General features: G+C 32.0%; 1 protein-coding gene across 4 annotated transcripts in view; it reads right to left on the minus strand.

The window, feature by feature from the left end:
• The window catches only part of snu (ABC-type transporter snustorr), a 225,669-nt gene extending 213,152 nt beyond the window's left edge, over positions 1-12,517 (minus strand). For 2 of the 4 annotated variants that reach the window (XM_089646633.1, XM_089646630.1), the window contains exon 1: positions 12,238-12,399. The gene's annotated coding sequence lies outside the window, so the exon portion shown is untranslated. The other 2 variants (XM_089646631.1, XM_089646634.1) reach the window with 2 other exon arrangements.
• Between the last annotated feature and the right edge of the window lie 493 nt (positions 12,518-13,010).

Here is a 13,010-nt window from a genome sequence, read left to right on the forward strand (position 1 = left end):
GAGGAATTTTCCATCCCTGCGAACACATATGCAAAGCCTTAGAAAAAAAATTAAATATCGGTCATAGCCAAGAGAGAAGAAAATTTTATATTGTTTTAAACAAAGTAAAAGAATGGCGAAAAGAGGCAAAATATTACAAGGATAACAAATAATTATGGCTTATAATTGTGTGTTATCCTTTATGCTCTGCATAAAACCTTGTCTTATAAATATTAGTTTATTATTAAAAAAAATAACGATTTTGAAATGTCTACCTGACAAGTTATTCTTTTTTCGTATCCTTGACGCAAGAATATTTACATTGATGGCTGAGTGGACAAATACATCAGATTACTAACCAGACGTCGCACAATGGGGCGACTTCATGTAACGCGTTGGCTGAAATTCAGAAAATCAAATGCTCTTTACAATGAAGCAAGTATGCTAGTTTTGAAGTTCATTAAGTGTTGCATAATTACCCCGAAGCGTTTCGCCCTAATCGCGATACTGACGGGAAAAGATCAGTTTGAACTTGACCTTTGTGCGGGTGACTGTGTCAGTTTTCGAAAGCGCGTAAATTTCAATACTTTTCAAGTTTATAAAAAGCAAAATCTATCAAGTGTACAGATCCAATTCAATATGGATACGATGTCTTATGGTATGTACCTTAATTATATTATAGTAGTTATTGATATCCTCATACTATATGTCATAAATTTAAATTAAAACAAACACCTATTTGAATTAAATATTTTCTTGTAAATATATTAAACATAGAGGTATATAGTTTAGAGTTCCATGAGATCCCGTCATATTTTAACTGTTTTTATATAGTTTAGTATCTTAGCTACAAGATTTAATTATAAATAGTTGCAAGTATGCACAATTTTTTTAATTATAGTACTTGAAAGTGAGGACTATCAGTTTTCATAAAAAACAGTTGTAGTCTAATAATCAATGTGTTTTGTTTTAGATACAATTTCTGACGTGGTTCTTACGAGATTCGAATTATACATGATTATGAAGAATTCTGGCGTTAAGAAATTTGACGAAAAAGTAAAATTCCTGAAAAAACACCTCTTAGAACTTACTCATTGTCAACTCTTTAATCAAAAATAACTTTTGAATGAAATAGCTGCATTCTGTTCTAAATTGAAAACCAAATGGTTGAAGTGTCACAGAATCCATGACTTCTTTTTATTAAATAATATTTTTTATTAAAAGAATGGCTCGAAAGCCTCCTTATGTTTAAGAATTATAAACCTTTACCAGAAATAGTAAAAACAAAAAGAGGTCGACCCACACTGTCTTTTGATATGTCGTCTGAGCGTACGAAACATCATAAAACTATACTATTGCGATCTAAAACATCTAGTACTGAGTTAGCCTTTGCTACCCACATGAGTTTTCGGTTGGCAGGTAAAGCAGCAGCATCGACTGGAGTCAAAGACGTCACGTTAAGTACGCCGACCAGAGCAAATAAGTACAGAAAAGCTTTTACCGATAAAACCCAAAACAAAAAGGTACTGAGTGGTGATGAAGCACTCACTTTGATTGTAGATGCCAAACTTAGTCGCTACCAATACAATTTAATAAGAGAAAAGGATAAAGAGGTATTTCCTTCATACAAAATTGTACAAGGAGCTAAGAAAAAATGTTATCCATTAAGTGAATTCATAACGGTCACGGAATCTTCAGCGGAAGTGAAATTGCAACAATTGCTGGATCACACTGCTGAGCGTTTAATACAAGTTCAGCAGCCGGACAATGAAGACAATTTCAAAAGAAGTACTGAAAATGCTAAAGACACCAGACCCTAATACGACTACCAGGAATGATTCGATAGTTGAATCAAGTAGTGATGACGATAGTATATTGTCACAAGATGATGAAGACGATTTATTATGTGTATAACTGTCAATAAATAGCACGAGAAATAAAGTGAGCATTTTGACTGATTTAATTTATCTTATATTATTCAATTTTATATTTTTGTACTAAGTATGCGTGACTTTTCGAACATTTTTTTTCACTTATTTTTATCAATATGTCTATACGGAACTAAAAAACGAAAAAGATTTGATGTCATTGCAACCACTGATTTGATGCCAACTTTCGGGGTCATCGGCCCCATTGTGCGTCGTAGGTCCAATAAATATTCTTCTCGCTAAGTCCTTCATCATCAAGAGCAACGTCTTCCGCTTATAATTATGGCAGTAGGAGTATGTCAGTGTACCTATACAGTGTATAGAAAGGTGTATAGAAACTGAGCCTAGCGAAGTTTTGTTTCTACTCGACCGTTTGGGATTTCATCTGTCTGTAATTTTTTTGGTATTCCGTTTCCGTTTTCAAGATGGTGGCCGTGTTGGATACTATATTTAACTTGATCGCAATAATCAATTTTATGGAATTACATACAATTATTTAGGACGGGTTTTGTCACAGAATTTTAACAATTCATCAAATTCCCAAGTTCTGTGAAAGTTCTGTTATTATTTCATCATGGTTCGGTTGTTTTACAGTACTTGAATAATAACAGAATTTGAATGAGACTTTCACAGAACTAGAAAATGCACTGTGAAATTTTATAAATTGTTAAAATTTGGTGAAACAACCTATCCTTACGCCTTATATTTTAGTAGGTAGTTTTAAATGCTTACTTATAAATCTAATCATGCCTGAACAGACTATTCAATAATTACAATAGCGTATTATCCAAGGTTGATATTTTCAGTTACGAACTTTCAAAACACAAGAGTTCCATAAAAGAATATTTCTCTGATGGTTTATGAATAATGTTTATATCTCTATTATGATTTGATTTATATCTACAACTCTCTCCATGGCTATAAATGTATTGTTTTTGTAAATGTTTCGTTTTATATAATCTTTTGTTTTGTATGAATTTTTTAATTCATATCCTTTTCTCACATATTTAATTTACTTATTCCATATTATGCTGTCTCAGTAGAGGAAGTCACAAGGAGGAAATCCATAATTGGTTTTATTTTAGCTAAATAATACTTATGTACAAACTGATTAAATGTAAACTGTCGATTTCCCGTTTAAAAATTAATAAATAAATCATTTCATACAAAATTTTGGTTTTGTTTAGAGTGAAATTGAAACACACTTTTTTTGGACGCAAGGTTCACTACTGTTCACAAAACTACTGGTGTTAAGATTTGTACAATGTTACAAAGAGAAAAAAGGTTATGGATAGATTAAAACTGCTACCTTGTAGATAGGTACTTCTTAGCATGTTTTTAATGTGCTTCTAGAATGTTTTTCTTTTGAATATAGGAACTTGGTTTTTTTTAATACTGTTGTTAAATGTTTTATTAGTCTGCGTTAACCGCACGATCATGCAAAACAAGAAGTAATATGTAATGATGTGAAGCGAACTGCGATAACATATACTTGTTCCTCATTCATCGAAGAAAGTTTGCAATTTGTATTCCGGACTGATCAACAACATAACCCAACTAAAAAACCACCTCTCGTAATACCAGAAATACACCACTTCACAAAAAAAAACCAACTGATCGATCCTAAAAAAACTTATCATAAGAATAAGATAACATTTTTACTCTGAACGTTTATTTGAACGCCTTGAAAGGAGCTTTTTTGATTCATCAATATAATAACGCACCTAAGAAAACACCACTCGTAATACCAACTAACACACCACCTCATAAAAGAATTACGTTTTAAGCAAAACTTTGAAAGCTCACCGAATGAATGTAATAACTTTTTTTACAAAGAACGTTTATTTACACATCTTTAAATAAACTTTTCTCACTTCTTCAATACAAAACAGTCTCGATTCTTAGTTACACAATGTAGCTTTCACTTTCCATTCGGTGGAGTTACAAGTTGCGAATTGATTAGTAAACGGGTTGGTAAATTGTGTAACATATGTCAAAAGGTTACGTTTGTCGAATGTTGATTGTTTCCTCGTCATAGTAATGATTGAAGCTTTTTTGGTGAGCTTAAAGGCACTTTTCTTTTTTTAGTTGGGGACACCAACAATTATTTCCGACCAAGAAGATGTAATGAACTTGATATTGAATATTTGTTACATGAACTTGGTAAAAAATCGTTGAATTATTGTTTTTTTTAACGTTTTTTTTTCCATTAGGTACATGTGTATTACATAGTATTTTGACTAAAATACACACAGTTCTACAATAACAGAAAATTATACAAATGTTTGTGGATTTTAACAACTATTATTTTTTATGTAATTTTCATTGATAAACTGATATTTAAGAGACAAGGTTTTTCAAGCTAAAAGGGTATCATATTATTTTTAAGCGATAATGATTAGCCTGAACACCTGCATAAATTTAAAAAAAATTATTTGGCAGGTTCGCAATAAATAAGCCAACGTAGCTTAGTGGTTCAGAGCACCTGACCGGACAATCAGAGGGTGCAGGTTCAATTCTTGTAAGCGCCATGTATTTTTTCTAAGAAGATTTTTTTAATTGTTTAGATGTTTCAGGCTAATAATTATTGCTTAAAAATAATATTTATTTATGTATTCATGTTCACCATAAAATGGTTATGCAGTAATATTTTGGTGAGAAGGCCACAAATTAGAGGTACAAGTAAATATGAAAGGTCACGGGAGAAGTTTTAGTTTTCGTGATATAAGTCAAAAATTTCGTTAGTCAATGAAGAATCTTTAAGCAGTTGAGTCGTTCTATTGATTGGCGCGTTCTGATATCCAGAAGTCCTCGCTTTCGGAGTATGAAAAATTACATGGGATCTCCCACGAGTTACCTTCTTAGGTATATATGTATAGACACATATTTATGTAGAAAACCAAATGGAAATACCTAATCATGTTTCTGTGCTCCAAGTATTTTGTTATTTATCATTTATTATTATTTTGTATAATTATTGTGACATTAGCGTCACTGAAAATAAACATTGACATTTCTACGCTCCTGATATTTTGTTCCCGTCGACAGGTTCACGTTTTGACGTTTTATTTTATTTTATTAATCCGTAGACCCGTTTGAAAAAGACTTTTAAAACTGTTAAATTATTATATTAATTATAGGTACTTTGTCGCTTTTCTGCACTTGTTCAAACAAACAGTTTCAAATTTGAAAATTCAATGTTCTAGAGTTTATTGAACTGGAGTTACAAACAGATACATAAACGAAGTTAGTATTTTTTAATTATGTACGTTGAACTAACATAAATAAACTAACTAACAACTATCCATCGTGCCACAAAACTCTGTCTTGGCAAACACTCCTTGCTTCATGCACTTTCATTTTTTTCCTTCTGTTTTTCTAAAAGGACGGATTGCTTCGGAGAATTTGAACAATTCATCAAATTTCAACGTTCCTTTGAGAGTTCTGTGAAAGTCCTATTCAAGTTCTGTTATTATATCATTATGGGCAAATTACTTGACAAAACTGAAACAATAACAGAATTTGAAAAGAACTTTCACAGATCTTGAAAATTATTTGTGAAATTTAAAGAATTTTTCAAATTCTCTGAAACAACACGTCCTTATTCATGTGCATACTCATGTATTTGATTTATTTATTTGTTACTACCATGTCTACCTCTTGGTCCCCGACTTTTCTACCATGTAACCTAACCAAGCTTTTTCAAAATATTTTTTTTTAGATATTCACACAATTATATATGCTAGTGCTATTACTATATGTTATAAGTTAGGAATTAAATTATCGTCCTCTGATGATAGATCATATAGTTATAGTAAACCATGGCAGATTAGATATGATATGATTTGATAGTTATAATAATGAAAATATAATCAAGATTTATTAAAACAAAAATTAGGTGTAAAAGCTAGTTGATTAAAAAGATATAATTATAGGTATAATAAAATATATAATAATAAATTATTCCAGAAAAGTGAAAAAATATAGAAAATGAAGAACTCAATTTTTCAGGCATTGAACAAATGAGTTTTTCTAATATATCGAATGAATTGTTAACCAAAATTATTGCTTTTTTAAAATTAAATCTGATTTATTTTATCTTGACAGTAAATGCAACGTCCTAATTTTTACTACTCGGTTTCGCCCGTGTATCGTATCGAAAGCCTTTTTTGGTCTTGAACAAATAAGTATTATTTTTTGCTGGTTAAGTTGATGTTTGATGTTGATGTTGGTGATTGAAATAACACTGCATGTTGAAAACAGTAGCGTTGTCATTAAAACCCCACATAAAAAGGCAAAGCAAATTTCATTGCGCCAGAATTCAGTTAGAAAGCTGTCGAAAATAAAAGAATATTTCCTAACTGAATTAATTCAAAATGTCAACAGGAAATCTTCTAGAAATTTTATTTTTTATTTTGCGTCTTTGTCAATAAAACTTTGGTTTTTCCAATAATTGGAAACACGTCAATATCATATTTTAATTAAAATAGATGATTTTTAGTTTTAGTATTTCAAGAAAATGAGGAAAATTTTCAAATTTTTAATGGTAATGAATGATACATCGCCGACTAAAATAAAATTAATATCACATAAAGGTATTTGCAAGAAGAAACGTTGTTTATCAATTGAAGGTCGAGATTGGGTACGTACTGGAGTCGAAATAATTTGACTACAAACAGGATAAACACTTGAGAAATTATCGAAACCGGTTGTAATATTAAATTTCGATAACAGCCTAAATCTAAACACACAAATAGCTGGAAGGGATTTTAGAAGAATTTTTAATCGTAAAAAAAAAAAATATCTTGTTAATTTGATGCGTAGGTACCAATATACGCAATAATTTTTAGAGTCAAGGGCGTCTCTAAATAATGCAGGTACTAGCAGATATCATTAGGGTTGCTAGTCCAAAATGAATTGTTCGTTAATTCCATCGCCAGCCCTCGGCCAACGCGGCGCTTTGTGATCATATTGGCCCGTCGAGGGCGATGTATATGTTATGCTACGTATACATACGCGAGCCGAACTGCCGAACTGAACCTCAAATGATTAAGGAACGAAGCAACTGCAAATGGCGCGAATCGCCGCTTGCAGTTGTTTCGTTCCTTTTACGTAATACATGGCTCGGTTTGCGATTCGGTTCGCAAATGTATATATATTATTGGTGTTAGATATTATCTTACAATGGCTTCGTTACAATGCGTACGATCGATTATTAATATGAGAGTATGGAATGTATCGGGAGCATCTCCTATCCTCTTCCTATTTTCCTCTTCCTCTCCCCTTCCTCTTCCACCAAAATAATTTTAAAATATTAAAACTTCATTTCCAATGAACTTTAGCATAAGAAACTTCTGTGGCTTGACTTCAGTTAACTTGTATATTTATATCTATCATTGTATATTATGTAAAAACTGTTTGTTTCTTACAAATAAATAAATGAGTTATTCGTGCGTCGTCGTGGTAGATCTTTCTATATAATTTAAATGAAGTTTTGGTCTCCGGTGACTTTTTGATGTTTTTTTTTTTACAAAAAAATATAAATTCAGTAGAAATTGGACTACTAAAGAGTTGGGCAATTACTCGGCTAAGTGACCATTTTAATTTCATTTACATTTTTACTTCAAATAATGTCAGGAATCACTGATTAAAGCTAGTCAACTACATCCCTTAACACCCTGTATACATGTCAATTTTACCTTTCTTAAAAAATGTGATATTTCAGGGGTCTGGGAAAGTATTAAAATTGTATCTTTTGTGTAATAAAATTAACAATTCATATAAAATTCAAACACGCGATCTCAGCACCATTATCTTTGCCAGATATTTGCAAATGTCAATGACAATTAAAACAAGTTTTAAAATTGGCATGTGCATATATATGTCTGCTGCATTTAAGACAGCTTTTAAGATAAAATAATTTAATGTTATTGATGTACACGAAAATCTTCTCGTTTACTTCGCAGTCCCGACTGTAACTTAATGCATCATCCTGTGACGTAGTTGTAGGATCCCAAAAGGTAATGAACTTTAAGAGGTTTGAGAGATGTTCAAAATAAAACAAAAATGGCCAAGGTCTTTAACCTGTTCGATCTAAGTTACAGTATTTCTTTTGAACATATTTCAAACTTGCTGCTGAAAAAACTGCTGCAGGTAGCATGTACATACATTACATTAAAATCAACCGAATAACTAACTTCTTCTTCTTCTTTCGTATGATGGGGGATCAGAGGTTAGTAAGCCATTTTAGGGCCTCAGGCATCGCACTGTGGACCTCATCAATCCCGCCGGGGAATGAATGCAGCCGGCATTCTTTGGCCACATATTTGGTGGCTTGCACTGCACCGCATTTACACGTCGCCGACTCTTTGAGACCCCACCTGTGTATCATATGGGCACAGCGGTTGTGGGAGGACCTTAGCATACCTACTTCCCAAAAGAAATTAAAGAGCTTCTGAAGTAGAACTTGTTACTCTATAAATGCATCGCTAATAGTACTGTCTGGCATTTTCACATTAATTTAATAAGTGTCTCTATAATATCTAATCGTTTCTCTCTAATTTCTATAATCTCCTGATCTCATTTCTATTGCACTCCGTATTTTTGTCTTTCCTCTGCAAGTCTTCCTGGAATACTATCAAACTTCTAACATAAACTTTAATTTCATCTTAAAATATTACAAATTATGCCGAATTATGACAAAAAAGCTTTATTTCTTCAAAACAAGCCCATTCCCCAAATCTATTTTATGATTTTGAGTATTAAAGTATATATTTTTTACCTGCATGTTCATAATTACCTACAAAAAATCATTTGGTACATAGTTGTTATTTAAAAATATTGTTTGCATTGGCGATTTTTTATGCTTCAATCTTATTGCCTGGTATCACGATTAATATCAACATAAAAAGAACATTTCATTGCTCTCTTGGTAAAACCAAAGCTACATAAATTTATTAAATATGTCACGCAATTTAGGCTACGAATAATATGTTAATTTAAGTACTATTTACACGGCTTCATTACATTGATATTTAGCATATAAAATTACGTAAATATTACTTCGTATGTATTAAAGGCTGTGGACTAAATTGTTGTTTTTTAACACGACATTCAAGAATTAATTGTTGTTTTTTGAACACGAAATTCAAGAATTAATTGTTTTTTTTAACACGAAATTCAAGAATTAATTTTTGTTTTTTTTTTTAACACGATATTAAAGAATAAATTGTTATTTTTTAACACCATATTCAAGAATAAATTGTTTTTTTTTACACGATATTCACGAATAAATTATTGTTTTTTTAACACGATATTCAAGAATAAATTGTTTTTATAAATTATTTTTTTCTCTGTAAAAACTCACATGAATTGTGTTGAGCGGTAAGTTCTAGTGTAGTTAAATTTACACAGCGTTTTTTGTCTGTATTTTTATCATGAGACACGATTAACAATATGTGCATTCAATTTATAAAAATGATAATACACAAAAACATCATGTGTTATGTACATTTATCATTGATTTTTTCTACAAGAAAATATTTAAACTCAAAGATTGTGGAAATTCTTGCAAAGTTAGTAAATATATTTTTAGTCGGAAGATATTTTCAATTTGTATGGCTATTTCAGGCGAGTAATTATTGTTCATAATAATTTGTTATCCTTTGTGTCATGCATAAAAAATCTTGTCTTATAAACATTAGTTTATCATTAAAAAATAACTAATAAAAGATATAATATGTCTCGACGCCATCTATCGAGAAATTCAGCACTAGCAAAGATTTTCCTACAAAAGAAAAGTTGGTTGTTTACAGGTGAAAAATATTATAAGTAATAATTGTTGATTGAAATACTAGTAGGTACGTATTGAATTATTTGGCGGATTGGCAATAAGCCGACTTAGCTTAGTGGTTCAGAGCACCTGACTGGCAATCAGAAGGTGCGGGTTCAATTCCCGTCGGCTGCATTTATTTTTTACTCGGGAGATATTTTCAATTTGTATGGATATTTCAAGCGAGTAATTATTGCTATTTTATTATAATGTGTTTTGCTATTTCCTATTTAAAATTATCCAAAAGGAGTGAGTTATTCTGTTATTATCATGAAATATAGGTAGAAATAATTTTATTTTAACTATTGGTAACCTCTGAAACACTTGACCCTTTCTGAGGGGTTAGGCGTTAAATCAATAATCAACTCTAAAGTGTTTCGAGCGCAAACGATTCTGATATTTTTTTGCACTCTTTCATGGCATACAGATTTAAATCGCATATCAAAAACTCCAGCAAGGGTGAAATTCCGATGTCAGCAGCGCACGATCGGTTTGACGGCGGGAAAAAAATTCTTGTTACTGTTGGCATATATATGTTCGGATAGACACTTATAAAATATTTTCCTTTTGTATAGTGAAGGTCAAAATGAATTATGCATTTTTTTGTTGTTTTTTTTTCAATGTTGTATCAGTTTGAATTGTCAATATTTTTAACATTAGCACACTATCAGTGGAATATTTTAAATCGGTTTACCAAAGCAAACACGAAACGCATTATCAAATTGGCAAAATTTCAAAGCAATTCAAAGCAGACCGGGTTAATAACATCGTAAATGTCATCTGAAGAAACGTGAAGTTAGCAACTAAACGCGAAATGCAAAAATGACTATCTTTTTGAGGATTGGAACAATGTGGTGCCAGCCTAAAGAAATCTTGCATGAAATATTATTATGAGTATATATTTTAACTCGAGCAGTATACGGCCCTCCCCGCCGTATAGCTATACCGACGCTGCAGCGGCGCATTAGGGAATCTTTATAAGTAAGAATGTTTTAGTTTTACATGTTTACCCTTTTAGAACATTCCAAAACATGCAGATGGAACCATATGCAACCAGTAGGGCATAATAAACCACACAAAAGTCTCAACTGCTCCCGAACGTCTGGAACCAGTGAGACTATGGCATCCCCAATTGTGGTGTGTTGTGAGTCTTGAGGGAGTGGGGAGGAGAACGAGGTTCTAACTATATTTCCCTAATGCCATTCCAAGATAAGGCCAATAATATTTAATTAGAAACTAAAATACGGAACACAAGATTATACCTCAACATCAGAAAAGTTTAATAGATTATGAGAATTCGTCTTTGCAAACTTTGACACCTTGGAACATGGTAAGGCAAAGTTCGAACCCTATCCAACTAAAGTGACGAACCAAAATGGAAATTTAAGAAGGTTAAAAGTGATGTTAGAACCTTGTAAAATAAATGTAAACTTTAAATCATTGATGTCACAACTTCGTCGTACAAGTATCTAAAGAAATACAACAAAGATTGCTCTGAAATTCTTTTCGTATTATGGAAATCAGCAAAAATATAGTTTTTCGTTCAAAGGTTATTTTTGAAAAAAAATATTAGTTAGAACCTCGTCCAGCCAAGCTGAAGATATACAGGGTGTATCGGCACGTACCCGACAAACTTTAACCAGCTATTCCTTAGCACATTTGGAGTAAAAAATATTATGGGAACTTTGCTGTCCGGTAACATTTTTTTTAATAAAAAAATTACTATTCATATTTTCACCACATGTCACCAATGTTTTATCCTTTGTCAAAGTTTTAAAACCCATCTGGCAATATTTTGTTCGAGTTTCGTTGAATAATGTACGTACGTACCTACGTTGGCGCGCTTTTACAATCACAACGAAATGGCACGGCACCATTCGTCTCATTTTTAACTATTATTATTTAGTGTGTACGAAAGAGCGAGGACACTTTTTGACACACTTGCTAATAACAGCTGTTGAACACGAGAAACAATGCAAATGACAGTGACGGAGGGTGGATTTTTTATTTATTTTTTGTTTTTAATGGAAAAAAATGTTACCGGACAGCAAAGCGCCCATAACATTTTTTACTCCAAATGTGCTGAGAAATAGCTAGTTAAAGTTTGTCGGGTACTTGCCGATACACCCTTTATTGATAAAATATCTAATGAATTACTAGTACAAACTATAAACATCGCAATACACTCTTATTCATTACTAGCTGTTGCTCCGCATGTCTGTACAGATAGAGAAATAATGGCGCGTTTTGCTTTTACGTTCAACAGATTACCTGTCACAGGTGACGTCGAAAAACACGCATATTCGAACGCAACTTTGTGTCAAAATTTCAAAGCAATCGGTAAAGAACTTTAGGAGATTAAAGATTTTGAACAAACGAACATTTACATTTTTATTTATATAGATAGATAGATAGATATTTGCTCCTTTTCCTATAAGAGATACCTATATTAAAATTCCAACAGTTTGCCGTATACATTTCCATTTCCTGCCTATTTACCTTGATTTATACCAACATCCTTGAACATCTGAATCCTCACCTCCCACACACAGCGTGATATCTCTACAGTAAACAAAATACAACTCGTCAGAACAAACAATGATTGCATGCTACGCAGAAGATGAAAATCAACACTAATCACAGGTCTAACTATTGACAACAGATGTACCTTGTATTATTATTAATTCATTTAAATAACATTATTATTGTGCGATCACAAAGGAATACGTTGAAGGCAACGACTGAGAAAAATGGCGACGTTCGACCGCGGATGGACTCGACGCGAGACTAGTTGATATTTTATTGCTGGGTTAGCTTCTGCCTTAGTAAGCCAGACCTTATTTTCTTGTCTTACAGGCGGAGTAAGGTAGAAGTGGCATGTTTTGAAACTTAGGGGGTAACTTTACAAGTTTTGTAAATGTTTTTTATAGCTATGAATAATAATATCTTTATATAGGAAAGTTTACACATTACAACTATAGATACATATTATGGTGTACATTGATTTGTAACTTTTATATTTAAGGTTATAAAATTAACAACAATAAAGAACCATTAATACAAACACAATATTGTGAAGGTAAAAAGAAAATAAAAGTAAAGTTGAGGTTTCTCAAATATCGCCTCACTAGGCTAGTCTGTGTTGAGGCAGAATTTTTCGTGTTAGTTCCTAATGCCTTTGAACATAGCTATACTTGTATTAAGATGTATTCGCTCGATAATGTGGTGACTTCAATAACTGCGAATTTGGGTGAATGCACCGGTGAAGGCCC

The sequence above is a fragment of the Hesperophylax consimilis genome, chromosome 25 (assembly GCF_061612785.1).
Source record: "Hesperophylax consimilis isolate HC1 chromosome 25, BYU_Hcon_1.0, whole genome shotgun sequence".
Lineage (NCBI taxonomy): Eukaryota > Metazoa > Arthropoda > Insecta > Trichoptera > Limnephilidae > Hesperophylax > Hesperophylax consimilis.